The 26,253-nt window shown below is 45.1% G+C and overlaps 1 long non-coding RNA gene and 1 pseudogene across 9 annotated transcripts; both read right to left on the reverse strand.

The window, feature by feature from the left end:
- Positions 1-12,550: 12,550 nt before the first annotated feature.
- On the reverse strand, positions 12,551-17,581 carry LOC146302808 (uncharacterized). 9 transcript variants are annotated; one of them, XR_014754095.1, is made up of 6 exons: positions 16,666-17,581; positions 16,508-16,574; positions 16,204-16,335; positions 15,467-16,048; positions 15,157-15,295; positions 12,551-15,036 (listed from the first exon to the last, which is right to left on the reverse strand). It is a non-coding gene; the product is annotated as an uncharacterized LOC146302808 (long non-coding RNA). The 9 variants fall into 9 exon arrangements; XR_014754083.1 differs by having other exon boundaries at positions 16,204-16,436; XR_014754065.1 differs by having other exon boundaries at positions 15,467-15,628; positions 15,708-15,837; positions 15,942-16,048; positions 16,204-17,581.
- A 5,848-nt stretch (positions 17,582-23,429) lies between these two features.
- On the reverse strand, positions 23,430-25,791 carry LOC146302809 (uncharacterized; annotated as a pseudogene).
- Between the last annotated feature and the right edge of the window lie 462 nt (positions 25,792-26,253).

Below are 26,253 nucleotides of genomic sequence, written 5' to 3' on the forward strand. Positions count from 1 at the left end.
GTTTTGTATTTTCGCAAAGCAAAGGCAAAGAAAAAAATAAAAGGAAATGCTGACTGGCATGGGGGTGCAGCCCACCAAGCGAACTAAACTGACTTCACTGTGCACTAAACTGTGTGAAGGTAAAAAAAAAAAAAAAAACATTGTTAAGTGTGTTTTTAGATTAGGTTTTATGATTTTACTAATAATGGCCGCGTTTCCCAGATTCGATCGTTCTTAAGGATTTAAGAAGGCTCTTAAGAAGGGTTTGGTTAAGAAGGAGTGCTAAGATAAGGGTGTTTCCCAGACACGTTCTTAACTGCCTTCTTAAGATCCCGCCAAAGAAGCCTCTTAAGAAGCTCTTAGTGGGAGCTGTCCACCGCCGTGGTGTTGAAACTAAATCAATCGACGGCCGTGTAGGGCCGTAATCATAATACATATTGGGGGGACACATCCCCCCCACTATTCAAATTTGGTCAAAATGTCCCCCCCCCCCCCAATATATTGATAAAAAAATATAAATGTGCTACGCTACGACAGGCAACCACGCACGCTGGGCGAAATTATCATAACAATTTTAATTTGTACCCCCCAATGTTGACTCCATGGCTACGGCCTTGAGCCTTGGATCAGTGTGCCATCCATGACACTGCCTACCCTGGCTTCGCGCACGGCGACGCTGTTGATTAGCAGCGAGAATATGCTGTATTGCAGCAATGGTGTCTCACTCGCATGGACTTCAGCAACGCCTTTATATATAGACTGAGGTGGAGCTTCGATCTCTTGATGAGGTTCCAGCCGAGTTCAATTACACCTGTCAGTTTCCCTGATTTCTGTGAAATACCACAGGGTTGTTGATGTTTTTATATATAATGTCAACTCATGCAGATGCCGAATGTTTGTGAAAACGTAATGAGTGATAGTAATGATGATTCATTTTATTTATGTAGCTACAGGAACACATGAGCAATTATTTATTTTATTATCGTTATTTTTCTTATTATGCTCTTATTTTTCTTGCGTCAGTGTTCTGCAGCTGTGGGCGCACATTTATCATCACGCATGGTTTTAGTATTCCTTTGAGTGTCAGATATAACTTTCCCTGACGCGGCTGCAGTGAGCGTTTGGTCGCTAAGAAGGCTGTTAAGAGTGGGTCAGGCTGATCTTACATTTCCTTCTTAGTGAAAGATCTTCTTAAGCCAAGAACGACTCTGGGAAACACGTCCTTCTTTCACAGCGCTCTTAAGAGCGCTCCTAAGAAGGTTTCAGCGCTTAAGAGCTTCTTAAGGAATCTGGGAAATGCGGCCAATTATGTTTATGTCATTCCATTTCAGATGAATGCAGTGAGCTGGTCGATGACGTAATGTTCCTGGCAGCCAAGTTTACTCCACCAAATAAAGTGGTCCAGGAAATGTGTGAAAATGAGGATGTTCATGATGCAATTTCCAAAACTGAAGCCTGCAGGTAGAGTACAGTTTTATGTTTTTCTTTTTATGTTTTGTTTTTAAGGAGCAATAGTCTGTTTTATAGAATATTTTCTGAATCTAGTTCTCATCAATAGGAGTTTGCCAGTATTAACACCCCTCCGAGGAGACATACCATTGTCCGAAGACTTTACTACTACATATTGTCAAAAGGTCACCAGGACCAATATGTCCAAGAAGAATATTTTTCCAAGTTCTTGATATCTTTTCATTGTCCTTTCTTCTTGTAGTAGCAATGAACAATAGGAGTTTAAAACCATTCTTCAGGGGTGACATACTGTTGTCCGAAGACTTTATTACTACCTATTGTTAAGCACCCGGACAGAAATTTCCAATTAAAGTATCTTGTGTGCAAGTCTTCTTCCAATATCCTGTGTCCATGTCCACTACCAACATTCCGTGTCCAAGTCTTCTTTGACTGTTGTTTTCTTTCGTCATCCATGACTATTAGCAAATAGGAGTCTATTAGCATTCCTCTGGATGACATACCATTGTCCGACGACGACTTTTTACTGCTGAAATAAGTATAGATGTGTCAGCGTCAAAGTACAGCAGAAATGAGAAATAAATCCAAATGGGTCATTCTAAATTGCGGAAACACATCATCAGAAGTATACCTAGGATCATCGGGCGTTTCGGCTTTCAAAACACTAGACACCCTGCCCATGTGCAGGGCTGCCAACTCTCGCGCATTGGCCACGAGACACACCTTGTATATCTCACGCTGAAAAGGCAACGCCAACCAAGTAGCGTGGGTAATGTATCAATATGAAAAATAATACAATCCCTTTTTGTAATCATGCTATCCCCCAGAAAAGGGGGGGGGGGGGTGTGTTAGGAGTAGGATAGATAGGAGGGTTAGGTTTAGGCAAGAAAAATACATAATCTTGCTAACTTGATCTGGCTAATTTGATTCTTTGAACACCCATGTTGCTTATAATTAGTATAGCTGGATTGAGTTGTGCGTTGGACTAAAAGGGGCTTTGTATCGATAGTAGAAACCTCGATCAGCAACGCTGCTATTGGCTGCTCACATAAGTAGCAGACCACATTAAATGTAGAATAGTGACCACGCGTTTTATCGTCAAGCTAGGCCTATGATTTTTTATATTCATACTTTCATATTTTCATTTATCATTTTAAAATCACAAGATGTGGTTTCAACAAATTTAGTGTGTAAATGACACCCTCACAAAAAAAAACGGTAGGCTATCCTCTCAAAGTATAGGCTAGCATATCGCGCTGAGGCTAAGGAGCCTATCTATCACGCAATGACTAATTAATTTGGTTTCATGTTAAATTCTGCTAATTATTCTTGCACCTTCTGCAACAGGTTCCTGTATTAAAAACGGACAAGACATGTCTGTGACAGACTTCCTGTATCACCTCTGCTTGTAAAGCCTCAATCTAATCGTGTTTACATAAAATAAACCTGCTTCCGAGCAGGTTTAAGCTTATAGACCTGTTGCTATGACAGCAAGTCCAGGATGAGCTTCGAACAACCGAACAATCCAAGTAAATGACAAATCTTCAACAATCAAATCCAGCTAACTGAGTTAGCGGCATATGGAGAACGGGCCCCAAGTCTTCTTCAATTGTCTTCTTCTTTTGTTCAACCTGACCTTATTAGCAAATAGGAGTTGGATCAGCATTTACATCCCTCTGGATGACATACTGTTGTCCGAAGACTTAAACACTACCCATTGCTAAGGTCACCAGAATAAATTGCTTTCAAGAAAAATATCCTGTGTCCAAGTCTTCTTTCACTGTTTTCTAATATTTAATCGTGCTAGGATTAGGATAGATAGGAGGGTTAGGAGAGAGGGAGACAGACAATATATCTAGGGTTGGGATTAGGACAGGGTGCAGGAGGGTTGGGTTTTAGGTAAGAGAAGGAAAGGGAAAAAAAGAGGGAAAAAATCAGTGACCTATACAGTGACAGGGTTAAGTGAAGGGGAGTAACTGGGTGAAGTAAATCACCCAGGGTGCACAGGCCCAGGGACTTTCTTTGGAGACCCACAGTGAAATTTTGAAAACTATAAAACAAAAAGTTGTGGCCATTTATCGCCCTCCTGCCCCCCTCCTTCCCCCGCGCGTGCCGCCATGTCTCACCGCCACGACAGTCGCTCTGACCAGGTCCCGGCCTACCGCCCCCCCGGTGACGAACAGGACCCGGACGGGCCCCCCCTGGAGTACCCTCCCAGCGCCGGAGCTACCTCACTCCACACCCTACCGGCGACCGGGCCCAGCGCCTGCGCAGTGATCTGGATCCCTTCCTTGGGTTCCGCCGCGGTTCGATTCGTCATGACGACCTGACCTTCCGCCAGGGCCTCTTAAGGGCCCTCGGCCGCAGCTCCCCACCCCACTCTCCTGTCTGACTGGGGGATCTGGAACTGGACCCCACCCCTTCCCGCCGCCACTGCTCCACGGATGGACGGGGTCCCCGCCCGCACCCCCTCCCGACGCCTGACCCGGCTGCGAGTGGAGCGCAGGACAGCCCCCCCGCGTGGTCCCCTCGCATACCCCGGTCCTACCTCCTACCTTCCCCCGGGGGAGACGAGATGTCCCTCAACATCGTGTGCCCCACGCACGACAGACCCACCACGCGTGCGGGCAACCTGATCTGCTGTGCGATTCTGGCCACCCATCGCCAGACGGAGCGCGTCGCGTTCTTCGACGACAGAGTCCGCCCACGCGGCTACGTGGCCATGGTGGACTCCTTCTTGGCCTCCCTCCCGCCAATACTGTCCTCTCACCGTCTCTGGAGATACCCCCGAGTCATGGCAGACTTCTGAATCTCGGAGTACTACGGCTCGTTGCGGGAGCACTATTTGGGCATAGTGGACAACATCACCGCCTCGCTCGTGGCACTGGCAGACCGCCCAAACTGGGCCGAGGCCTGGGAGCTCGGCATCCGCTGGGCCTCCTTTGACCCTCGCACGATGGTGACGCAGAGGACCTTGCACCGGGTCATGGCCCGGCTGCCGTATGACCTGGTCCTCCACGCATAGCCCACCGCGTGCACCGCATTCTCGACCGCTTCCTCCTGAGCAGGACGGCCCCCGCGCCCGGGGAGATCTGAGCCCTCCCCGTCCTGGATCCCGAGGGACAGACCACTGCCCCCCCGGTGTCGCCGCGCCGCCAGAACTGGACTTGCGTACGCCATGCACTCCACGCGGAACGAGGCCGGCCGGGCCCACTGCTACAAGGCCCACTGATACCCACTACTCAGTGAACAAGGCCGACCGGGCCAACTGCTCGGCGCCTCGCGCTTAGGATTAGGGGCAGGTACGACGGTTTCCAGTCACCCATGGCTACCGGTCACCTCTGCACCCACTACTCAACTTTCGCATCTGGGGTCACCTACCTCCACCTCTTCTTCTTCTTGGTGGGGACACTGCCACGACCGACGCAACGCAGCATAGCTGCATAGCAGCTCCCGCTTAGACCCAGGGGCCAGCACACGTCTCCTAGTGGATACGGGGGCGGCCACCCCATGAACCCGCGGGATAGCAACACGTCCCAAACAAACAGAAACATTCTCACACTACCCCGGGCCGCGAACGCGATGAGGGCTAACGGGCCTGGGACTCCCGTAAAGAGTCCTGGAGGGGGTCTACTCCCCTACCCCTGGTGACGGAAGATTGACATGGCGCTAGGATGCTTGTGCCCCTTCCCCATGCTCGTCGGCAGGAGTGAACGACATGGTCTTTGGCTGATCAAAGTTGCTCATACTGCTGAATCAATTCACAACTGAATTGATTTTAAACATCAATGGATGGATACATGCCAAGCACAAAGCTTTATACACCATGCATGCAAATGACTCCTCCCTCATGTTAGAGCGAAACACAACAGAAGTCAAGAATCCGTCAGTGCCACGAGAGTGGCGTAATAGATTAGGCGCGGTGAGTCTCAACAACTTGAAAACAGCACGAGACTCATCTAACAGACTAGGTAGACAACGGGAGGAATACAAATATTTCACTATATCTTTTTTGTGTAAAGTTTTCACAACATGACTGACTCACAATGACTTGGATACAGCACGAGAGTTGTGAAACAGACTATGATCGGTGTATCACAACAAACCCAATACAGCATGAGTGGTGTAACAGACTAGGTAGACAACGCAAGGAATAAAAGAAAAAGTTTCACTTTGTATTATGAAAAGTGGTCACACCATGTACCATGACTGTGCTTCACAACGACCCAGAGACAGCAACCCAATCCCCTTAACGCTGTCCTAATATATTGTCTGTGCATGTGGTTGCAGCAGCATTGTGTGACTTCATTGTGTTGTCCAGGGTCAACGTGAGCGCGGCGTCACCCTTGGCCCAAACCCGGCTCGGTGGAGCACGTGGGATACACCTGGGACAAACGGTGGTCGTTTTACTGGCCAGACTTGACATCTCTTCCTCTTACTCGCACAAGAGGTGACCGGTGAGGACTGTCCTGCCGATGAGGCGGCTGCGGCGGCGTCGTTGTCGGGAGCCTCTTTGGGTTGCCGTTGAGGAGGCGGATTATGACAGCTGGCCATCCGGAGACCTTTCACAACCGCTGCTGCCTTGTGGGGGACACATTGTCTTCTTTCGATCAGCATAGTCACGAGTGCCCTGCCAAGCTGATCAAGGAAAAACTTCCTCTTGTTGCGCTTGTCAGGCATCTTGTTGGGGTTGACCTCTCTCCATATCACAAAGACATTGTAGGAGGAGGCCAGCGGGCAGTCTTCCTTTTACGACAACCTTATCTACATTGTCCACACCTCCTTTGTTGCGGTTGTAGTCTAGGACGATGGTTGGTTTCCGGTTGTGTCTGTCGCTGATTTGGACGTCTGCTCATAAGTAAAACGTTCTTGTTATTCTTGGCGAGGTAGGAAACTAGAGTGGTGGTGGACGTGAAGGCGAAGTGCGACGACAGCACCCGTCGCCTCTTTGTCGCTAGCAGCTCAGACGGGAGGTCGGACCTGTTCTTTCGGACCGTGCCAACCATGGTCATGTTTCTCGTCGTCATGAGGTTGCGTTCGAGTTAAAAAGCCAGTGTTTCCCCTATGTTGAGCATGTGCTTGACTCTCCCTCCACCGGTAGATATTAGTAAAAGTCTATGGACCATTGCCTGTGAGATGACAAATGATGAAGTTTCACATGTGGTGAGAAATGATGGATACATCCTTCTCGGAGAGCAGATGCACAACAGGCTTAAATCACAATCAGGAAGAAATGACGACATTAGGCAGAAAATTAGGGAAATTGCAAGGTTGCTCATCAGACAGATCACTGACACCCATTGGTAATATGGAGGACTTCATCCAACCCTGCAACTTTTCTCATGTTATCAAAGCAGTAAGAGCTGTGGCCGGATACTTACAAGATTCCATCACTGGCACTGAAGCTTAGACACAGCTTGGTAAAGATTGCCAACTCTGTGGAATGCAATGCACTGATGTCAGGGCGCAAGAAGGCTTCAGAGTCTGCACAAAACCTCAGACGTCTCTGAGACCAAATGGAATGAGGTGGTGTCTGCAGCTGCACTGACTACTCTGGTTGAAGCAAAATGGAACAAGCCACAAATTCTATTGTTTACAGAGGATGTCAAGACTGCACTCATATTTTAACTTAAAACAGCAGGAGTATGTGGATGCTCTACAGGAAGAACCAAATGCCCAAAACTTTGCCAGTCTTTGCAAATTAATGCTAACACAGATCATCGTTTTTAACAGAAGAAGAGAGGGTGAAGTTTCCAAGATGAATAATCAATCTTACACGTCCAGAGACCAGGCACCGATGAACAAAGATATCACCGTGGGGCTCAGGGACTGAGAGAAAAAGCTTTGTGATTATTTCCAAAGGGTGGATATACGCGGGAAGAGGGGGGGAGGAAGGTACCAGTGTTGCTGACCCCCAATATGGGTGTGGCCATGGATCTCCTTGTGAACATGAGAGAAAAGTGTCAAGTTCCCGTTGAAAACCAGCATGTTTGCTCATCCAGGTAGCCTGGCTGCCAGCCCAACTTCGCCCCGCCTTCAAAAAAATGTGGTCGGGAAGTTGGGTCTGGAGGGTCTCGTATTGGGAATAACTATATAAAACCAGGATCTGGGCGGACCAATGAAATTATCAGGGCGGGCTTTATACGATGATGGACAAATGATCAACAGTCAGGTAATCAACACCGTCACGAAAGAGCCCTTGGGTTGAATTCGTTTTCAACAAACAATATATTGCATTGCTCTGATTGGTTGTAGGTCTATCCAATTGAGCGAAGAGGCATTTCTTTAACGAGTTTGGTTGAAACACGCCCCATAGTCACAGTCCAACAGAGTTTTCAGACTCATATTCTGACTAGAATTATGAGTATGACAACATCAGGCTATCATCCAGGTGCTTTGTCTCATTATCGTGGTACAGACTGTATCCGTCAGTATGCCCAAGCCAGTGGGGTCAAGCATCCAGATAGCTAAAATGTCCACTGTATTAAACCTCAAAGAAAATGAGATGGATCAACTGGCCAACTTCCTTGGTCACAACATCACAGCTTGCAAAAATCAGTAAACTCCCTGTTGCAATGGAAAAAGGGAAACTGCCTGAACTCCAGGGTGTAGGACTGGATGGCAATCAATAGATCCACAAGGTAAATATGATTGTGTGATATTTACTATAACAGACTACATAATCAGTTGCATTTCATAAAAATGTGTATTCTGTAGAGGTGAGTGTTTTCAATGACTTAAATGACGTGCCATTATTATTTTGAAACTGAAGCAATCTACAAGAGTTGAAGCTTCAGATATTCGTAGAAGTCCACACAGAGAAATTAAGTTGAAATTGTTTAGTAGTGGCATTCAAAAGCTACTTTTGTCTCAGATGAAAATGGATTTGTCCAGCGAGGGTTCCAGTGATGAGGCAGAACCGTCAAACAGCAGAACTCAAGAGGATGATGATCTTGTGAATAGTACATGCGATCATTGAAATTTAGTTTTTCCCCAGCTCGGTCTTCACTCGCTAACCTGAAACTTGAATGACGGTAATAGTCAAACCCAATGATCAAAATAGCAATATCAAACATCCCCATCCCTAAACAACATAGTGCCTTGTAATCTGGTAATATACAATATCTGCTGAATTACTTCATAGTTATGCTATGCTGTACTCAATTTGTCTTTGTGCTCTCTTAAGGGTCCACTTTATTTTGAACAAAAATGTCTGGGCTAGGAGTCTCAGCTTTGTAGCAAGTGTACATTTCAGGGTGCTGCAGTTGATCTATTAGATTGTTGCTTGTTTTCCACTCTCAGCAGGCAACCTGCAAGACGAGGAACCTCAAACAGAGGAAGTCTTAACTAGAGAGGGTACAATATCTGGGGAAATTGTAGGGTGTGCTTGCTTGCATTGGTTTCAGAGGTCCGTATTTAAATTACTTTAATAACTGATATTTCTGTATATTTTTTATAAAAATGCATAGCCTACTTATTATTCATAAAGATTACATAGATTTAAAAGCATATTTTCTTCTGCTCATTAACAACTCAAAATATAAAGAGTGAAGAGTAGAATGAAATAGTTGTCTTCTCATTTCCCCAGTAAGAGGGAATGGTGTTCAGCAACCGCATTGTTGAATCAAAACGAATACATTTGGCAGACCGGTGTAAAAATTGACCTAATCTCTATGACTAAACGTCATTGTAAGTTTTTCCATTCTTGTGATATTTTCAGGCATGTAGCCTACTCATATTGCATTTATTTATAATAAATAACCCCCTTTGAAGCTTATTTTAACAACAACGTTACGAGCAGTAGCTATCTCAGATGGAATCACGATTCAAATAGTACAATCTGCCATCTGAAAATATGTTGGCAAAGGAGATGTTGCTAAACTTGCTTGGTGTAGATGCCTTTACGGACATATGTACAGCCGACTGGTAACATGGGGCTCTGAAAAACATAACAATTGCTATATAGAATTGGTCAGTAACAGTATTTTTGGGGTCTTTGTTCACTCTCTTGCTTTGACTGAAAAGCCTTCTAATTTTATTTTGTATTTACAAGGCACAAAAGTTACTGTCAAAAGAAAGTGGACAAATGAAGAAGTTGGAGCAGTTGAAAACCATCTCATGCATTTCATACTGTTGAGTGCCTGTGAAGACAGACTGCATGTCATGCCTGCTGGCCAAACCTCATGCACTCAAACACAGAGACTGGTCTGCTATCAAGTTTTGTGTGAAGAACAGAATTGATGCCTTAAAAAGAAAACAAAGTCTGTAGATTTCTAACTTTTTTTACATCCTCTTTGCAACGAACATTGCAATCCACTCAGGAAAGAGACTGAGGTGCACTGTTTGTGTGTTTGGAGTGACTGATCCCATTACAGTCTATACAGACCAAAACCCAAACACTTTTTTTTTTGTTGCATTCAATGCATTACCCTAACCTGAACGTTCACGCCGATCCCACCCTGATACCGCGCCCTTATTAGCTTAACCCTTTATGGGGCAAGTAACCATATTTAGTCACTTCCGCTCACATTCAAAATGCCCTCCCCCTGCCTCCATTTGGGGTTGTACAGTCGTGGTTTTCTCTCAGCGAATCAGGGGAGATCAAGCCATCTGACAGATATTGAATGGTCGTTATAACAACCCATTTAATTGAATCGGGTGAGCTGGATCAGGGAAACATCTAAAACATGCAGGACAGCGGCCCTTGAGGACCGAATTTGGACACCCCTGCCGTAAACCCTGCCATCAGCGATGATGATAGTTCAGAGGAAGAAGACAACGATGTGGCAGATCCCGATTTCCTTCCACCCACCCACAACCTGGATATCGATGGCCCTTCTGCTCAAAGGAAGTGCGTGCGGCCTGCAGTGAAGGTGCTTGCAGGTGAGGACCTGGATGAAAATTGACAATCAAGAGCTGGCATCAACGGCACAGAGACCCATCACCAAAAGGAAGCCAGAACCCGCCGAACCCTCTGGAAGAAGGTTGACCTGGACAACCCACCCCTGCCAATATACCAGCACATTCCCCCTGATTTCATCCAAACTCCATGTGATTACTTCAGTCGCGAAGTAATCTCGCACATAACATATCAAACCAACATGTATGCTACCCAGATGAACATCGCCACCACTGAGGATGAAACGAGGAACTTTGTGGCTATACTCATCTACATGGGGATTGCTGAGCTTCCCTCCGTTAATGACTACTGGGCAATAGAGACCAGGGTCCCGCAAGTTGCAAACCTGATGTCATCCAAGCGGTTCAAGTTATTGAAGAGGGTTGTCCACGTCAATAACAATGCTCAGATCCCTGGTAACAATGACCGCTTCTTCAAAGTCCGGCCATTGTTCAACTATGTGGTTACTGCCTTCAGAAGAGAGCTAGAGACCCCCAAGCAGTCTGTTGATGAGGTGATGGTTGCCTACAAAGGCAAGACTGCTGTCAACCTGAGGCAGTACATCAAATCGAAGCCAGACAAATGGGGTTTTAAATTATTTGCCTGGGATTCATAGGATGGCTTCATTCACGACATGATCCTATACCAAGGGCAGACTACACTTGAGGCCCACGGTATCCCACTTACACCTGAACAACAAGTCATGGGTGTCACCTTTCTTCTTATTTGGCAATATTTTGACTAGTGCTGTCAGTTTAACGCGTCATTAACGGCGTTAACGCAAACCCAAATTAACGGCGTCAATTATTTTATCGCGCGATTAACGCTCTTTTTGGCCTAGCAAACTTTGTAGTTTTTTTCACATGCTGTTGCAACAACTACCGACGTTAGAAAAACTACAACACCACACCGGATCTAGCTAGACCGGAAACAAAACAGGCACGTCAAACACTCGTTTGGCTTGCGAGCTGGCTAAAGAGTAGTAGCAGAGCCCGTTTACGGATATTAGACATTCTCTGGTAGTAGGCTAACGTTACGTTTTGAGTGGATGACGAGCGCGAGATGACGAAATGGATGCCAATAAGATTCTGAATGGAAAGTTTGCTTTTAAAAAGTTGCCAAATGGTTCTATTGACAAGACCAGTGATCTGTGTGTTTTGTCGTTGTAAACTGAGCTATCATCGCAGCACGTCCAGTCTGAAATACCACTTGATGGCCAAGCACACAGCTGATGCGAATTCTCTGCCCCCTCGTCAAAGCCAGGCGATTGCAATGTTGTTTTCAATAAAAAAAATATTTGCACAAAGCAATCCGAACCACTTTTCTATGTTGATAAGAGCATTAAAATTTGAAAAAAGATTGGGACAAAAAGAAGTCAGGGACATTTAGAATAGATAAAAATGTGCGAATAATTGTGATTAATCGCGAGTTAACTATGACATTAATTAACATTTATGTACATTTTCAAATTGTGAAACTGGGTAATGTAAAGCAGTCTATATTACATGTCTATTTACCGAGAAGTATCCCACACGTCTTGTAATATATTTGCGTATTGTGGTTTCGGAGGGTAGAGCAAACATGCTTTGCAAGTATCTGTAAGCCTTTGGGTTGCTGTGGAGTATGTGTAGCCCCAGGTCTTTCAGAGGTTGGTTAAACCTCCTTCCTCTTCCCTATTTCCCAGCCTCCGACAGTTGTGCCTTGATGAAGTTCCGGCAGACTTCAAAACAGCTCTGCAGCATTTCTTCCTGAATTTTATGAGGATTACAGAATGTAGGTAGGCTACCAGCCCTACGTCTCCACCCCCACAAAAAAATTGGGTTGGGTCTGGAGGGTCTCCTATTAGGAACAACTACATAAAACGACTTGCACGACTTGTTGCAGGAGATTAAACCCATCAGCAATTGATGTTGTAAACCTATCAAGTGTATCTGTTATTCTACTGAAATTATCAGATGCCTGACTGTAGAAGTGAGCACTACATCACAACCACGTATGAAGGAATACATTTCAGAAAATATATTTATAGAAAGATCGCAACGACCTGGATTCGATCCTTGTCGAGCAAAACGGTAAACCTGCGTAGGTCAGTGGCTTATCCTATTGTCAGGTTGTGAGGTGGGGTAGGACCCAAATGCAAGAGAGAAGCGTGGCATTGCGAGGAACACAAGTTTATTCTCAAAAACCGGGGAACAAGTAGGGTACTCACGCAGTCAAAGGGTATGCTAAGACAAAGATTGGACACCAAACAAGAACCTAAATACACAGAAACAAACAAGACACAGGTGAACACAATGAAACTGACGAGAACTGAACAAGACACGGGTGACAACATTGACAGGGAAACACTAGGACAGGGCAAAACCCAAAACAATAGGGGGGGCACGGCTGTGGCCGTGACAGAACCCCCCTCTCAAGGGACGGCTCCCGACGTCTCACAAGGCAGGGCGAGGGGTCGGAGCTAGTACGGGGGTCGGCCCGGAGGCAGGGCAGAGGCCAGGTCCGGGGGACGGCCTGGGGGCCGGAGCGCGGACAAGGAGGCGCCTGGGAGCGCGGACGAGGGGGCGCCGGGGAGCGCAGGCACGGGGGCGCATGGGAGCGCAGGCTGAGACCAGGAGTCGTCGGGTGGAGTCGTCGAATGGCCTCGCACTGGACGGCACAACCTCGGGGTGAGGCGGGGGTACAGGGCAGGAACGGGGCTGGGTTCCGGCGGCAGTCGGGTTGGGCATCCTCTATATAACAATAACTGTGTTTAACTTCATGCAGCACCGGCGACGCCGACAGCTAGCTGCAGCCGGCTGCCTTGAATTTGAGAATGCCATTGGCTGCTTGAAGTCAGCCGGGCTGCAGGCGACGCCGGTGCTGCATGAAGTTGAACACGCCTAATGACTCTTGCTTAGAAACGTGTTGCTTTTGTTGGTAAGTGGTAACTGATTTAAATTATTGTACTCGCTGTGAAATATTTGTTACTGTTGCTTGCTTTTCTACAGGTTTTTCTACAGCTATCTTGTTGTTATGATCAATGACCTATGCACTTTTGCAAAGCTCTCACTTGGAAGTCGCTTTGGATAAGTGTCTGCTAAATGAATAAATATAAATGTAAATGTGGCAGCAATCAATACATAAAAATATAACGTGGCGGGCAAGACAAATCAAAGAAGTCCTGCTCCACAGGCAGTTTTCCAATGCACACACTGGATCTGAGGAGAAGCATGCCAATAGATGACTAAATTATATCTAAACCATTACATACCTGTTAGTTTAATATTACCCAGTCATCATGGCCATCACTCTGTCTCCCTGGACTTTGCCATGCATTGCCGCATGCCCTGCATATTTCTGATAGGTTTTCGACATATACTCAAGTGTCATCAATTTGTTATGATTAAATGATGACAAAACATTTACATTAAATAAGACAAACCTGAATCAGTGACCAGTTTGGAAGCTATTTCCCTCCTCAACTGAATGATTGCTGCCTCATCAGTTGGAAAATCAAGCATCCCACCTGCCAACATAAGCTCTGCAAACTACACAAGATATGATTAATCAGCAACATTCAGTGTGCAACAAAAGGTCAACTGCACTCTTACCATGCAGACAAAAACCCTACCAGCTGTTTTGGATGGCTTCTTGTCGAACAAGTCCACTGAGAAATGTTGACAATTCTGTGTCTCATGAAAGCTCTGATATAAAAATATAGTTTCTATTTGTAACCAATCATATTTTATGACACCAGCTGATGTAAAACTTGCCTCGTCATATCCTTGCATTTTTGTAGGTGAGCAGGGGTTTCACCTAAAGAGTCAACATAAAGCAGCTCTTTCTGCTTTGGATAAATTACCTTCAAAATACAATAAAAGATAATTCATAATTACATACGAGAGTCTGAAGCACAGTAAAAGTTTCAAGTAGCTTTGTTGTCAATTTCTTCACACGTCAAGATATAAAAAGGAATCTATATGACGTTTTCCACTCTCCCACAGTGAAACATAAAAAGCACAGGCACAACAGATAAGACATTTCTTAAGACACTGCGTTACATATTCACATACAGCAGCATAAGCTCATAAAGCACAAAACTTTGTGTGATATTTGCAATGTAGCCTACGGCCCGAGAAGGTCTTGCAAATAGGCTAATCCTTGTCAGCTGAATCGATCTCGCTCAAACAAGAACTCATCCGTGTGAAATAAAGGATCATGGCGATCGCGAAGAACTCTATTGGTAATTAGGTATGGAAAGCTAATCGAACTAGAAGATATCTCCTTGGTCAGCTGGGTCTCTCAAAAAGGGAGCTGCCAATTATTTTCCGGGGGTGTGGCAAGCTTTTCCAGCTACACTTCCGTTAGCCTGCTCTGGAGCAGGTTAGTGCTAATTGATATGTTACTATGGTGATTTATCTAAACTTGCTTCCACAAACCAAAAAGAGGGGCGTGTTTTATCTTAGCCTGAAAATTAGCTCGCTAAACTGTTTAGCGAGCTACGACGAATACCCCCCTGGAAGACCTTCCTCTCTAGTGTATGTTTTATTATTGTGGCATGAATGAATGCATTCACAACCTTAGGGGATAATTGTGTGCTATGTAAAAAAAAAAAACTCACCTCACTCTCTAGGTCCTTTCCGGGAGCCAAATTGTCTAGGTCGTCCACAGCACCCCTCTGAGTTTCACGGCCCATATGTCTGCTATTACTGAGATCAAATGACAGAGTTGTTAACCAATACCTCTTAAGTGATACAATGCAGTATCCAGTTCCAAAATCTCACCAAAGCATTTAATTGTCTTAGTATTGACATCTACAGTATACTTACATTCCTCTGTGGAAGCAGGTGCGGTCAAGGTGTCTGATGGTGCACTTATGGAAGGAGACCTCAAGGGGCTGTGCTGCAGCGTTTGCGGTGTGGAGGCAAGGTATTTTCCAGGGATCCGCTCTTCTAGTTCCACATATTTCTTTAAATGGTCAATGTAAAGTTTTGACACAGTGGTTCCTTTGGCACTTTTCAAAACTGCACTTTTCCCCTCAATGTTGCAAATGACATATGGGCCCAACCACTCAGCCTCTAGCTTCCCGCCTTTCCGTTGCTCCTCCCGTTTATTTTTTCCTAAAACTTTGTTTCCTACCACAAAGTTGTCGTTGGCCCCCTTGGCCAATTTCCTTTTTTTCACCCGTTCTTGTCCTTTGCTTATGTTCTCCTCCACTTTAGCGTAGACATTGGGCAGATTTGGGGTGAGGCTGCACACATCCTCGTTGTTTGTAAGGGCAGCAATGTGGTCCTCATTTATCTGTAAAATTGGTGTAGAAAATAAAACACATTATGGCATACACATACAGCTCTGATAGTGCAGGAAAAGGCAGTCATACCTGCCACTTGATAGGAATTCAGAGGGGTAACGGGCCTCCCGCCCATACATTTAGTGTATTTTATAGTCAACTGAATTTTGGTTCTGAAGCCAAAAACAGTTGACCGGATGTATTTATCCCTGGGGTGGTCCTGCACAATAAAAAATAAAATAAAAACTTAAATTGAAAAAAGGAAATCAGTCATTCCCCATATGTTATCAGAAAATATTTAGTGAAAAAAGTGTTATTTTTTACCTCTGAATGGTGCTATCAAGTTTTTCCACTAAACCATTAGTTTGTGGGTGGTAGGGCGCACAGAGGCTTCTGGCTATCCATAGCTTCTCACACAAGTCATGGCTGATCTAGAATATTCATAAAGAGGATAATATATTTTGAATATCTCTCTTGGAAGTCGCTTTGGATAAAAGCGTCTGCTAAATGAATAAATGTAAATGAATACCATGGTGAATTTTCCATTGATGTGACCAAAAAGATAGGAATACTACTGTGGACCTACTTTATTGACAAATTCTTTGTCACGGTCAGTTAGAATTATTTTGGGTGCACCATATTTGTAGAAGAAATCCGAAATACATCCAAAAACCTTTCCAGCTGTTTTGGTTTGAGAGGATACACTTCGAGCCACTTTCTGAAATAGTCCAGCATCCCACAGATGTAAACATGGCCTGTCTCTGTGGACTTCAGCTTGCCCACTAAGTCCATTCTGACCAATTCAAAGGGCTCCGTCACCTTTAGAATGCAAACCAAATCTAAACACTAACAATACTTCCATTTAACATGTTAAATTGAATGTGTATTACCTCTTATTATGGGTTTGAATTGTATATTCTCCTTGATAAAGTTCCTCTTTTTCTGGCAGGCAACACACTGGGCAATCAAGTGCAAACATGTGCAACACTTTAATATTGAATATGTAAATAATAAGGTCCCCATAAAAATGGAGCAATGAACCACTCACCCATGTTTGTATGTCTTCCTTCATACCAGGCCAGTAATATCGCTGCACAATGGCATCTAAGGTTTTATAAATGCCACAGTGAGCCCCAATTGCAGTCGTGAAACTCAATGAAAATTGTATTGACTTCCTCTGGTGTCAGCACAGTCTTTGCTAAATTGTGTCTCTGTTCATCCTGGTTGCGTCTGCACAGGTAGTACAGATGGCCATCTAGGGATTACATTGACAACATTTGAAACTAGAAAATGCTTATCCTGCTGAATGTGTAGAAATAAAAGGCTGAAAGCCCGAAACTTAAATATTAAAAAGAAAAAGTTGTTAATACTGAAAAGGAAACTACTATTTAACCGAGCTTCTAAACAAAAATCCTTGTTATTTAAAAGTATGAGTGAAAAAGTTTAAACAAAATGTAATTTTCGTAATAATCCAAGAGATGATTTGAGAGCGAGCAAGAGCAACAGTCCTCAATTATTCTACACACTTGGTTGGGAAAAGATAGTAGCTGTAACAGCTATTACCCATAAGTTAGTAACTCTGTGTCCGTCTTTTCAATACAATCCGACGACCCGACCCGTCCTCGGCTATGGTGAGATCCTTGACCCGGAACCGGCTGGTGCTCGGATCATCTTCTCCCCGCTCACACTGTCCCGCTTGCGGACCAGACTCTGACCCCTGACAATACGAGGCCCTCTCCCAGGCGGTCAAGGACGCCATGCTCCTCGCACGCTGATCCACCCGCGGACCTCGGTGCGCCAACACGCCCCACCAGACAATGCGCCCCGCTGTTGGCGGCGCCGCCCGCACCACTGCCGTCCTCGTCCTTTACCAGGCACCAGGGCAACAAGGCCCTGTGGACGGTCGAGCCTACGCGGGAGGTCCTCATCAAGGGGGACTCGAACATTCAAAGGTTCCTCCCATTTCCCAGCGACCAGGTCCAGGTTGACTGTTTTCCGGGGGGCAAGTTCCACCACGCCGCTGCCATCCTGGCTTAAATCACCGCCCCCCCCCCCCCCCCAGGTCTGGAAGGTCATCCTCTCTTTTGGCCTCAATAACCGGTCCTCCCCGGTCGACGCCTCCACCAGGCAGTCGTTCGACATGTTCGAGCGAGCCTGCGCAGCCTTCCCGCACGCCTCCATCAAGGCCCCCTTGACAAACTCGAGCACTGGTCTACCACGACCGCAGCGGGACGCCGTCTGAACACACACATGGAAGCCCACGATCCCCTTGCTGCCCGCCGACTGGTTTGCCACGGGAAAGGACTCGGTCCACTGGAAAGCCACCGCCACTTCCCACCTACAGGACCACTGGGCCGCACACTGGAGCTAGTCCCTCCTCCTCTCTGCCACCACAGACACATGGACCTCCCCCGGCCCAGCAGGGGACTGGTACTGCCCCAAGTGCTTCCTCAGTGAGATCTAGCACTGTATATATGTTTGCTAGCTTTGTATATATGTTTGCTAGCTTTGTATTTATGTTTGCTATCTTTGGCTATTTTACCGAGTTCTGTTAAATGTTTTTGTTAAATATGTTCTGCATTTCAACAGTTTAATCTTGAATCAATTTAATCTTCTAAAATCACTGTTAATGTTAATAGTTTTTTGGGGGAGGCACATGGATCAGCGTTCTTGTCGCGCCTCCTGTCAGTACCTGTTCTTCTGCAGGGAAGCTAATGATCCTAATATATTTCTAAACACAACACAGTTCACAGGTCTCTGTTGAAGGCAGGGCTCCAATTGATTTACAATTCTATATCTTTGTGTAGGATATGTAGTAATGCTAGTTTGAGACCACAATAGCTATGGAAATAGAGTGAATGTAATTATGGATTCAAGTTGGCTTTGACCACATACAATTTGTCCATTTCACAACACCTTGTATTTCTAACGCTGAGAAGCGCGATGGTGCGGGAGAGAGAAAGAAAGAGTGCGTGTGTGCGAGCAAAGCCAAGGTCTGCGGTCTTGGCCATTAGTTCATTTACTTATTTTTGTGTAGGTAATTTGTCAAATATGTTTAAACTTAAATAAATTAGGCCTACCTACCTACAGTATACAAGTAGTTCTGTTTTGTTGTATTAATTTGTCCTGTTATTGTCGTACCTAATGCGCAACCAGAAATTCAAATATATTCGAATAGATCTGTTTGTTTTTTTTATGGGAATATTCGAACATCCTTTTTGAGCAATTTTGACAGCCCTACTGCATATCAAGATGACATCCAAACAGCCAATAATCCAATTATCACCTTACGTCACACAACTGTCAAGCAGGCTCAACTGCGCATGTCGACCTAGTGATCGGGCAAAACTAGCCTGGCTAACGGAGGTCGCTTTCTCAGGCAAATGACCAAATCAAATTTATTTGTATAGCCCTTTTTACACGCAAGCATGTCACAGAGGGCTTCACATACGCCCATAGAACTGCCCCTCAACCAACCTAAACCCTCAAGGAAGACAAGGACGAATGAAACAGGCTCGGTTAAAGAAATCCAAGATGCTGGCTATCTTTAGCAGGCTCGTATCTACAACAGGCAGTCCTCCCTGATGTTTTGGGGGTAGAATGGAGTGAACGGGCAAAACTAGCCTGGCTAACGGAAGTCGCTAACTCAGGCAAATGATGAATGAAACAGTTTTGGTTAAAGAAATCCGAGATGCTGGCTAGCAGGCTCGTATCTACAATAGGCAGTCCTCCCAGACATTTCTGGTGTAGAATGGAGTGAAATACAACATTGTGCACACTGCCAGTGAGTGACCGAAGTCTGACTGATGCTAACGTCAAAATGGGGACGCAGTCTCACTCAGATTGCCAGTTTTAAACAAATCACAAAAATAATCGGTCCATCTGGCTAAAAGCAGAATTCCCATATCTCTTGAAAGCTCCCCTGCTTGACTTTTTAGATGTAGAATTGACTGTAAAACTGTAAAATTATGAACTTTGTGACATGGCTGCCGCCCGTCTATGCGGTCTACCGGGCGACATTCTAACTCAAATGTCAAGACTTTCGTGATCCAAAACAAAATTCTGATGTGACAAATTAATGGGGAATCGCTGTCGCTCTAAAAGACAGTCCTCCGATACCTTTTTGGCCTTTTAAATCTATTTGTATGACCTTTGTGGTCCTTTTGCTGTTTTAAATGCTATCCTTTCCCGGTTTACTGCAACCACATTGGACGCGCATCCCGAATGTTTACAAACAAATAATTGGTCTATTGGACCAGCAGCCAAGTCGCACTTTTCACTGCTGTTGGAGGGAGCAGAGCAGATGTACAATCCTATGCCATTGTCAGTGACAACACTGGAGCATGGGGAAGTCTGTGGCTACATTCCTGTCAAAGGTGGTGGAGAACCTGATTGAAAAAAATCCTGTACATCTTCAGTAACGTAGCAGTAGGGCTGCACGATTAATCAAATTTTAATCACGATCACGGCTTCCCACGATCAAATTCGCGTGATTGAGCGATATTTAAAATGCGTCATTCCGTTCATAGAACGCTCCGTATCAAAGTTTTTTTTTGCAAAGCCAATCTAGCGCTCCGTAAACCAATAGGTGCGTTTGACATCGGCTGTGGCAGCATGAAACGACAAGCGAGAGTTGCCGCTTGCTGTCGGGGAGGAGTTATAAACGGCTCCTTAAGTCGGAAAATTTCTCATTTTATGTATTGGGCTATGGTAAACTCTTTCTCCAATCTGCAGGCTGCAGCCGGCTGCGGCGCTGCGTCGAGTCGAATACACCTAATGTCCGTGCACGTGCCTCCATGAGCCAGTCAGAGTTGTACCCACCATACAGCTCAATTTCTAGATGTAGACGGTTACAGACAGAATAACGTGAGGAAAATTCCGCAACAGATAGAAGTCGGTCATAAGGCTGCTATCTTAACAAAGAAAACGACATGTGACCTGCCTTCGCTAATCCCTAAAGAATTATTTTAGATACAGTATAAGTTTAGATAGCTTGCAAATACAGAGGATAGCCTACCGAAGTTGAGTTAGCCAATGTCGTTAGCGATGCTAGCTAACGTTTGCTAGCTGCATAACTTTTAACTGGGTCATGCAGCGCTGCTTGATTTACTGAAATTATTCTGAAATGTTATGTTCTACTAGCCATTAGCCTATTTGAGCTTGGCACAGTTTTCCAAAGCCCTAGTGTAACTGAGACGACACAGTAAGTAATTCCTCTTTCAAGTAATAAGCCCTAGGGATGGGCGTGGTTAATTGAATATCCGGATATCCTAAAGTAAGTTAGTATTCGAATACTTTTTTCGAATACTTATGAGCATAGTTTGATTAAAATTTTTTTTTTGAAAAACCGTCGCGTCGTGTTGTGAATTCTAATAGTTGTGACGTTCGAAAATGATGAAGACCATCAAAAAAGGTAGGCTACGCCTGTGTTCTGCTGCGAGTCTCCTTTCATTTCATTTGGCGCTATACAAGTGCATAGTGTCCTGGCTAAGCAGTACCTCGCAGCAACCTCAGTTCCTGCAGTCTTTTCTACGCCGGCCTGCTCGTAAATCGACTCCGTACTTGCCTCTCCCCTGAGCATGTTTACATGCTAATTCTCCTGAATAAAAATGCGTATGGCTAATGCAGTTGTGGCTTATTTATTTTCTTACCAGTAGCCATGTAGAGCTAGCGTAATCGGCTGTTTATGTTTGCATTGTGTGGTGGCGCACCGTATCCTATAGGATTACGGTTCCAAGTTAATATCCAAGTTAATATGCAATATTTCTCCGTGTGTCTTTCGTTTTTATGGTGGATAGCCTACCCAATGTGTTTAATTTAGTCCAATGTAGCCTACTTTTTATTTCACATAATAATAGGCTAATCGCTTTTCCGCCAAATTAAGAGCTTAAGTCTGAAGACGCAGCGTTTTTTCAAGTTCATTGTCTTTTCGTCTAGTAATAAATTGATCTTTCATTTGTTTTCTTTATTCAACCCTTATTTAATCTAATAGTTTAACAGTCCCAATTATTTCCAGTATGTGTGGTGGTTTATGTGTTTACTGTATGCTTTGCGTCACGTCAGGCTAATTACATAACGGAACCACATTAACAAAATAGATTATCCAGATATTCGAAAATAATTTCGGATACTATTCGAATAGTGAAATCAGTTCAAATCTCCATCCCTAATAAGCCCCCGTTCAATTGTTGAGCATTGAATTACCTGCAAGGTCTGTAGAGATCTTGGGACTATGCCACTCGAGCGAACACAGATCTGTGTTTTGCTCATGCAGAATTCGGTTAAATAAAATCGGTAAAATAAACGTAATGAGTGGAACAAAAGATGAAGTAACGTGGCATTTTATTTTGTGTGTGTTTTAACTTGTCCAGGTACATTTCTCTTCCACTTGCCCTACAAAAAAATCCACTTGTCCCAAACAAGCGGACAAGCCTTAATGCTGAGCCCTGCTGTATTTGTTCTGAGTTTTACACACATCCATTATACAAGTACATACAATGTATTGTGACAATAAAATTTGATTAGGTTATAATCAACTGTGATCTCAATAATGGTGATTATCATTTTGGCCTTAATCGTGCATTCCTACGTAGCAGCATCACAGTTCAAAAACGAATTAATTTGGTTTCATGTCCACAACCATTAGGGACAAGTTCACAGCCTTAAGGTAAGAAAATGTATTTAAATATTTGTGTCATATAATGGACTGTTCGGTCTTAAAAGATTAAACATGGTGTTCTAACATTCAGTGGTGTTCAGATTCTGTTATTCACTGATCTTCATTTCATTCTGTTTAATCCAGGTGGAATGGCACTTCTTTGCCACAAGCCATGGCAAGGGAGCTGTTCAAAGGTGTGTCAGTCCAGCAGTGTTAAGTCGGAAGGTTATAGTCAACAATGCACAGTGCTTTGCCAAGACAGCTTCTGAGTTGCCCCAACATCAATGTGAAACTGATGGTGGAAAGGGACATCCATGTGTTGACACAGCAACACCAGCTTTTGTCTGTGGATAAATGTAGCATCTCTTGTAGTTAAGACTTTCAGACCATGTTGTGTTCACTTATGAATATATGTACATCTTGATGGAGTTAGTGAAGATATTTATTTATTTACATCTTCGAAGGCTTCAGGTTTGCATATTAATAGAAACATTTTAGATTTTAAGTCTAAAAGATACTAATGATAACAGCTTCTGCAACATTCTGGTGAAAAGCATTGTCAAGTATTTAGGTTTTGATATTACTAAAGATATGTTAACCAGACAACAACTTAGAGACTTAAAAAGATCAAAAGTCTTTATAAATATAGAGGTCTCTTGACCAAGGCTGAAGGTATCTCGAGACTTGCGCTCTTTGTCCAAGACTCAACTTCTAAGGAAATCCACAACATACTCACAAATCTTGCCTGGAAAAACAAACACCACCATCTCAAAATGTATATTTTTATGTATACTTTTCTGGACCTAGAAAAGGGGATTTGAATTATTCTATTTTATCGATTTGAATTATACATTTAAAGTTAAATGGAATTAAGAATGTCTTAAAACTATATACTCTGTGGTATTTTATTCCTAACAATATCTTTCCTGCTTTTTTGTAATTACTAAGTTGCCCATAAAGTAATCAACATTTAACCAACATGTTCGTCTAGCTTGGAAACTATTATGTACATAACTTTTCACCACACAAAACCTTCCCTTACGGAAAGAAAATATATTTACCAATACATGATTTGAAATACATTTTAATACATTGTTAATATATTATTTTCCACTACATTGAACAATATATTATTTCAGTCAAGACACGTGATTGATTTCACCATTTATTCAAACACATGACAAATGGTTTTACATCGGCGGAATGGATGTACATGGGGAAGCACTCCCTGCCCTCACTGCAGCATGCATGACATGAGGCAGGGAGAAACGAGTGAAATCCCCCCAAAACACCGACACTCCGCCAGTCTATGCTATGCTTAGAGCGGAGCGTCGCTCCTCCCGCGTAGCGGCAGGACCTCATGGCATCCCGCTAATACACTCGATAACAGAGCGTACCTGGAACCCAGCCAAGTTAACTCGGGGTGATTAGCTATGTGTTACTGTCTGTTATCAGTGGGAAGGAAAAAGGTGTGTGGCAGCGCATGGTGTTTCCTGCCAGTATCCGTGGAGTCCCCTTGCCTCCAGACCCATTGGGTCCGGGGACAGGCCACAGCGCTCGCACAGCTGCCGGAGATGCTGCGTGAGCCATGATCTTGTCATGGCCTTGCCTACTGCGTCGCTGGCAAACAGGGGCTCATCAGGTGTCGCCCGGGGGCGGTACAACAGGTACCGGTGCATGGAGGAGAGGGGACAAAAAGCACTGTTAGTTTGACCGATGACAATGGGGGTGCCTTTACACGTCACATCAGTTTTACTGTTTTTCAGGACAATAGTGAACATCCCGTTTCCCATACTTATATCGGACATAGCGAGATCTCGGGAAGGATCGAAAGTGGCGCATCTAGTGGTGTATTCGCCGCACCGAAGAAACCCGTAGAACGCCGTGAGAAATACAGTCTCGAGCAGAGCGTCGACATTAAGCCCGTGGAATTGAATACCTGCCATCAATGCCTTCATGGATGATGGTTGCAGCTCGCGGGATTCGAAACAGTGCACAATGAAACCGCACAGCACGGACATGTTCACGGGAAGACGGCTCACAGAGAACGCATCGCAGTAGGAGGAACATTGAAGGAACTAGCTGCCCCTAGTCTAGTACGGCTTGCTGGAACGTCGGACATGACAGGCCGTACAGCGATGCATGAGGGCGCAGTGCACGGAATTCCTGCAATTAAAAACGGGACAGGGAATCAGCACATTGGTTGGCCAGTCCTGCAACATATGCTGCGCGCAAAATGAAAATGCCCAGGACGCACGTCCAGTTCAGGCGTCTGACCAGGCGGTTAATTACGGGCACTGAAGACCTTCCCTTATTGATTATGCGGACCGCCGCTTCGTTGTCGCAGAATACTGTTATCTTTTTCCTGCACCATAAATGCACAACAAACACATGATGACGATTGGGTACAACTCATGGAGCGCGCTGGAGTAGTGCTCCGGAGGCAGGGACCGTATCTCAACGGGCCACACGGCACAGAACCATTCGTCGCCGTGATAACCCCCGAACCCGATCGAGGGGCCGCATCTGTGTAGAACTCCAGGGCCGCGGACGTTTCTACCTCGTTGTTGTAAAAGAAGGATATTCAGTTCCACTGGGCGCGTAAAAGAGGACAGATCCGACCTACACCCTACGTCGAGCACCAGGGTGTCCTGTAGGTTAGCCACGGTTTTGCACAGGTCTAGGAGACGCGACACGAATGAACGCCCTTGAGGGATAATGCGCATTGTGAATGTTAAATGCCCTAGCAGAGACAGCATTTCAGGTTTGCTCATGGACACGGCGCTGCTAGCGGCCCCCATGACGGATGCGCTCGAGCTTCTCCGCGGGTAGTGAGGCCTGCATCGGTACGCTATCCAGCTTGATGCCGAGAAACTCGAGCGAGGTCAGCGGGCCTACGGTCTTTTCATCGGATAGCGGAACGCCTAGCTCGTCGAAGGTGTCCCTCAACACAGTTATACAACGGGCCGGAGGCGAACACGGAAAGCCCACCACCAAAAAGTCGTCCAGTAGGTGCAGGACGAACGGCAATTTACGCACGTTCAGCAGAATCCAGCACAGGGCTTCCGACAGCGTGTCAAATATGCGTGGGCTGCTGCGGCAGCCGAAAGTTAACCGGACAGCAAAATAATATTTGCCGCGCCAACGTACGCCGAACAGATGCCATTGGGAGGGGTGGAGCGGCATGACTTTGAATGCGTCCGTCACGTCCTCTTTGCCCAGCCACGTGCCCGCGCCTGCAGTTTTAATCATGTGAATGGCGTTGTCCGCGCTTGCATAGCAGAGGGAAAAAAGCTCACGCGGTATTAGGCTGTTGATGCTGGGCACTACGCAGCCGTGCGGAGCCGACAGATCAACTATTAGGCGCTTCTTGCCCGAGTATTTTCGCGTGGCTACGCCTATTGGGCTAACCCTGTACGGGGAAAAGGGAGGTTCCTCATAGGGCCCAATCATGAACCCTTTGGCCACTTCTTTTTGGATGAGCGTATCCACGACGTCTGGCTCACGAAGTGCACTCTGAAGGTTATTGCACGCAAAGCTAACAGTCGGAAGCACATACAGACCAGCATTGAACCCATTAGTTAGACCGTTCAACAAATACGACACAAAACAGCGGTCGGGATGACCCTCCAAGGCAATGCTAAGTCTCTCAACGTTCACTGGGGTTGACGCTTGTTTATTCACTTGGCCTTTGAGGCCGGGCGGGCCCGGCGAGGGCACACAGCACGGGGATGAGCGTCCCCACAGTAACTGCAAGCATGCACATATTTGCAGTTAGCATAACGACACACATTTTCGTTGAAATGAATACAGAGCGTTGGGCTGACTGCGGGAGCGTGTTTGGGCCCTGCCTTCTTCCGACCACCCTTAAGGAAAGAAAATATATTTACCAATATATGATTTGAAATACATTTTAATATATTGTTAATATATTATTGACCAATATATTATATATGGAAATACATTGATGATAAATAT

Source organism: Hypomesus nipponensis, chromosome 1 (assembly GCF_054491055.1).
Source record: "Hypomesus nipponensis isolate SF chromosome 1, ASM5449105v1, whole genome shotgun sequence".
Classification (NCBI taxonomy): domain Eukaryota; kingdom Metazoa; phylum Chordata; class Actinopteri; order Osmeriformes; family Osmeridae; genus Hypomesus; species Hypomesus nipponensis.